This window comes from Triturus cristatus, chromosome 8, assembly GCF_964204655.1.
Source record: "Triturus cristatus chromosome 8, aTriCri1.1, whole genome shotgun sequence".
In the NCBI taxonomy this organism is placed as follows: domain Eukaryota; kingdom Metazoa; phylum Chordata; class Amphibia; order Caudata; family Salamandridae; genus Triturus; species Triturus cristatus.
In genome coordinates, this window is record NC_140591.1 from 1667592455 (window position 1) to 1667598311 (window position 5857).

The following is a 5857-nucleotide window of genomic DNA, read 5'->3' on the forward strand; positions in this document are numbered from 1 at the left end:
GTTGTGGAGACCAGCATTACTTTAAATAATGACAAGAATTGGCTCAATTAGCTGAGGCTATCATTAGCTGGAGGTCAATACCATCATCTTTCAGACTTCTACATAATGCATAGAATCCACCCCACAATTCCATGGCCAGCATTATGCTGGAGGTGGGTGCCATTATGGAGTGGGCGCCAAAGTTTGTCAATGTGACCACCAAACAAGGTATTGCTTTCCCATGTAAAGTCCACGTGGACCCTATAGCTGCAGGAAGTGCAACTACAGCAACAATCATTTTATGAGGTGTCTGTCAAGAGGGAATGACAGGCGTGATATTGCGGTTCAGCCCCAGGTGTTGGAGCTGTGCTGCCTGCAGCATCATATTGAGATGTTGGGAGGTGTACCCCTTTTTATTCCCTGGTTTCAGACTCTGTGTAGTGAGCAGGGGCCTGTGGGAGCAGTATTGAGGCATGGGACCTAAGGGTGACACTGTTTGCTCTCTTTGGATGCCCTCACCACCAAGGAAGAATGGTGAACTGGATGGAGGGATGATGCCATCACAAACCCCCAAAGCACCCTACATCATATCCTTTCAAGGAGGAAAGGCTGGGCATGGCATTTCAGAGACCTGCCACTGAGACTAGACCCAAAACTTTCTGGAGACCCAAAAGATTCCTCAACAATTTTCATATCAAGTGAGCCGAATGTTATAACACTCCTTCTAAGTTTAAAAGTTACACAGGAAGAAAAGGAAGTGAAAGTCTAACCTCCGTATGCATTCTTGCACACCAAATGTACCACACAAATAAACGTACATCATTACAATGACATGTACCAGAGTCTTTGACTCACAAGGTACAGTGATTAACATATGAATGACAGGACTCAGGAGGCAGGGGAGGCTGGTATATCTGCGTGCATTGATGGCACAAGCTCGGAGAGACAGATAACGCTATCTCTAGCCAGACCTAAAGAGGGAACCCTCGCAGATCATGCACCTTGAATCAGGTACAGGGCATCACTGCTTCTGAATCGAGTGGAACATGAGCACCCTTGATCTGCTTAACAGGGCTCAAATTTCTCTCTAACATATCTCTGTTCCTACAACACTTTTCCATGTGTACCATGGTGCCCAGGTCTAGCTACGCCCTCCAACTCCAGTGTTGCACCACAGATGCCTCTGACATGCACTGTAGTCAGGCACCAACATTATCTGAAGGTTATATGTATGTGTCCTATAATGGAAACGTATGGAGGTGGTTGCTGTCCATCCCCAGATGTTGTTCAATGTGCCTTCTAGAAGTATATTTTCAATTTCTGCTTCTAAGCTGGCCTTATAATGTCAAGGGTCAGGGGGTTTGATGTCTAATCTCTTGTACAAAACTGCGATTCATCTCACAAATAAACTCAATTCCATGTTTAAAGATTATAGTTATGGTTTCTTTACAGGAAGAAACATCCTTGGAGCAACCCTTACCCCCTTCACGGATTACTGTCCAGCACTAGTGGACAGTTACCATTCCTCTGGCTGAATCTCTTATGTTCATCCCTTTGGGAAGTCTGAGCTTTAAATGACTGACATTTCAAGGTAAGGGGGCGAAGGGATTAGCCTCGCCTGTGCAGCCTTCACTCAATACAAAATACACCCAGTCACCTGACTCAGAGAACATGCCAACTTTCAAAGCGTGCTACTTAAGTTAGTTGCACAATCAGTGCTGTAGGCCCAGTAGTAGCATTTTATTTACAATCCCTGGGCACATGTAGTACCACTTTACTAGTGACCTACAAGTAATTTATATATGCCAATAGGGTGTTGGTCATTTCTACCATGTTTACAGGAGAGAACACAAGTACTTTAGCACTAGTTAGCAATGGTAAAGTGCACAGAGTCCTTAGGCCAGCAAACATAAATTCAACAAAAAGTGGGGGGTAAAGGGAAAATGTTTTTAAGTGACCCTGTAGAGATGGCCAAGTGCAACAATCACTAGCCTATTGATAAGGGAATTACCTCCAGTATTATCATAGGATATCCTCTACATTCTCATCTACTATCTACACGCTACTCATCTCTATATTTTCTTCCTGGGGCTGAGTCAAATCAGCAGTGTTCAGTAGCTAATTGCAAGTACTTGAACCACATGACTAGTAACACCTTTCTGTGAACAGGCTCTACTTTCCTGGATCAAGGCTGGCTCTCCATCGCCACACATGTCAGACCACGACTAACAACATGATGGCTGATCAAGACAACTCTAGCCCAAAGAACAGGATGATTATAACAGAGCCAAACTTCCTCCCAATAAACCACCCACAAAACCTTACAGAGAATTCAATAAGATCTTAAAGCACAGGCTTCTAATGGACCTCCAAGAATCCCTTATCTCTGACTCATACTTTTGTACAGACATAGGAACCCTTAAGATTGATCTTATCTTCTACACACATCACACTGCCCAGTGAAGAAACATGATGAGCACTCTGCTGGAGGTCTAAAACCTTTCATCTCCCCTCCCTCTTTTTTTAATCCAGAGCAACTAATCTCAATCTACAAAAATGGTAGGGTACTTAGTCAGGTATCTCACAAAAATCTGAAGACCTCTGACTGGCTTTTCCACAAACTAAAGACCCACATTACTTCTGGAAGTCAACTGGCCACAAGCCACAGGAGGTCTGATGACCACACCTGGCGAGATCTCCCACCCATTTCAGAACCTAATGATCAAAACTTTTTTCACATCCCAACAAAGATGCAGAAGTCTAGAGGCCAAGCTCTCAATCACAAATATTGGTCTGGCGACATCAGAAATTTATACAAAGAGGGCCTTGCCTCCCTTTGTCAAAAGAACATAATCCCTCTTAGTAGTCTACAAGGAGTGCAACAGCTAACTGATCATTATAACACAACAATGATGGACACTATGAATGTAGTAGCCCCACTTCGACTCAAAAGACACAAACATAAAATAGCTAATCACTGGTACAATCAACACTTAAATGAAAGAAGGTGGGCTCTAAAACTTGTGGAAGGATGATGCAGACATAGACTCGCAGCAACACACTGGCAAGGAGTTGAAACATCTAGGTGTGGGCGGTAAAGTCTGCTCCTCTGGAGGAGTTTGCAGAGTTTTGTCCACTCTGTGCTCTGCTGGAGTTTTGAAAAACTCAGCCACTGCCACGTGGCAGAGTTTTTTCTTGCGTGCAGCTCTAGACCACCTCCCGCCAAGATATCTCAACATAGGCAGTCACAGCAAGTTGCTCCCACACCAGCTGAGAAAGCTGCCGCTCTCTTTGAGAAACCTGCCACTTGAGTAGAAAATCGACTTGAGCAGCAGAAAGAAGCAGTGACTCTGGCATGCCGCATGGTACAGTTTGCACTGATTTTACAGCCGGCCGGTGCTAATCATCGGTGACAGCAGTGCGACATATGAAACTCCACCACTCAGTAAACTCTGCAGAATAGCGCAGAGTTTTTAGGTAACTGGAATTCCTCAGAGTTGAACTCCGCAGGTTCTGCCCCACCCCTATAAACAACTACAAAAAGAACATGTTGAATGCCAAAACCCCCTTTTTCAGATCCCAACTAGACAATACCAAAAGCAGAATGTGAAAACGCTTTGAAATTGTCAAGCAGCAAAGTAGAAACCCCTACATAAACATAGGGGGACAGACAAAATATTGTAATACTTTATCATCCCTTTTTGAAGAGATTACAAAATTAGAAGAGTCAATCACAAACTACATGGACACAAACCAGAAGCTTAATCTTAACAAAAATTTGTCCCAGAGAAATGAATCTACCAATGAGAAGTTCTATGCTACTAATCAACCCCAGATATCCAAATATGGCTTTCTGGAATCAGTTTAAATCCTTCAATGAATATCAATGAAACCAAACATGCACTTCATCGACTCCATTCCCTTGATGATCATCAAAGACCTCAGACAACTGGTTTCTCCCCTCTGGATGCATATTGTCAAGGCCTCACTTACTCAAGGAGAAATCCTGGACTGCTTGAAGGTCGAGCAAGAAACTGTGATCCTTAAAACGAAACAAGTCACCTCTCTAGTGCCTGATAACTATGTTGTTCTGACATCTGATTCTGATTTTACGAAACAGTTGAAGGAGAACCAAGGATACGCTAGATCTTTATTTGAAAACTGGGCGCTTCTTGATGTTATTACATTTAAGCAGATCCTAAATAGTCTTAGATCGGGTTCACCAAATGACTCACTTCCTGTTTCAGTGATGCAAAAACTGGATGCTCCTGTTTTGAACGTGATCATGGAGCTACTGAATGCTTCCATTCGCGAGTCAATTATACCTGCTGAGTGGAAGCATGCCATGGTTCTTCCTCTTTTAAAAAAAGCCAATGCTGATCCAGAGCAGCTCTCCAACTTCCGCTCTATCTCTATCTCAGTGTGTTCCAAAATGTTGGAAAAACACATTAATATTCAGTTAACGAAATTTGTTGCCACTCAAAATTTCTCACACCCCTCACAGTCAGGTTTTCGGGAAGGTTTTTCGACCGAAACAGCACTTTTGGGGGTCACAGAGAAATTGCAGGAACATCTGGATGCTGGGGAGACTGCGGCGCTAATTCTACTTGATTTAAGCGCCGCTTTTGACACAGTGTCTCACCCAGTGTTATTGACGGCGTTACGTTCGTTAGGGATAGCTGGCCCATCACTCAGATGGCTTAGTAAGTTTTTGAGTAATCAAACTTTTCAAGTCTTTTCATCTGAGGCAGGGTCAAAAACTCATTTATCCCCCTATGGTGTTCCTCAGGGCTCTATCCTGGGTCCGCTATTATTTAATATTTATGTTAAGCCACTAGCTGTGATTGCAGAAGAAGCAGGGTTGTCTATTTTTTCCTATGCCGACGATACTCAAATAATTTTCTCTCTGTCGGCAAACATGTCTTCGGACTCATCCTTTCTTCAGACAGGGCTCAGGAAAATTGCAGAGTGGATGGTGACTAATTCATTGAAGCTTAATGGGGAGAAGACCGAGGTTCTCATTCTGGGTAAGAATGTAGATCTCTGGGGCCCCCAGCATTGGCCTCTTGAAATGGGGACTCTCCATACACCTGCCTCCCAAGTTCGCAACCTAGGTGTGACTACTGATAACCAGCTTTCAATGAAGCAGCAAGTTGTAAAAGTTGCTTTGGTTTGCTTCACAATCCTGAAATGGCTCAGGAATATCCTTTGGATGCTGCCTAGTCCCACGCAGAAAACAGTAATCCAAGCACTCATAACATCTAGATTGGACTATGGCAACATCCTATACATGGGAGCCAATAAGGAGGTGAAGCGCAAGCTTCAATTTGTACAGAATGCAGCAGCTAGGTTGCTATGTCAGATTCCACGTATGACTCCTGTCTCCAGCTTTCTTCATGAACTTCACTGGCTCAGGGTCGAGAGCCGCATAAAGTTCAAGACCCTGAACTATATGTTTAAGGTAAAATCAGGCCATTGATCACCCGTATCTTCCTTTGCGGTCCCTCCGTTCCGCTACTCAGGCAAAGTTTGTAGTACCTAGGATCTCACGTTCTCGGCTAGGTGGTCGGTCTTTGGATTACCTAGGTCCTCTCCTGTGGAATTCTCTTCCTTTATTCCTTAGGAAAAAAACTGTTCTTAGTAACTTTCGAAAACACCTAAAGGCTTGGCTGTTCAATCAGTAGGTTCACGACAACTAAAGAATTCAAACTTGTCCTGTATGGCGGCGCAGGGAAACCTTTTGGTAGCTATGCGCCTTATAAGATTAATAATAATAATTATAAAGATGCAGATCCGGCTGACTTACAAAGAATTCATCCAGTTTCAAACATCCCCTTTCTCGCAAAACTGCTGGCAAAAATGCCTACACTATCAACTC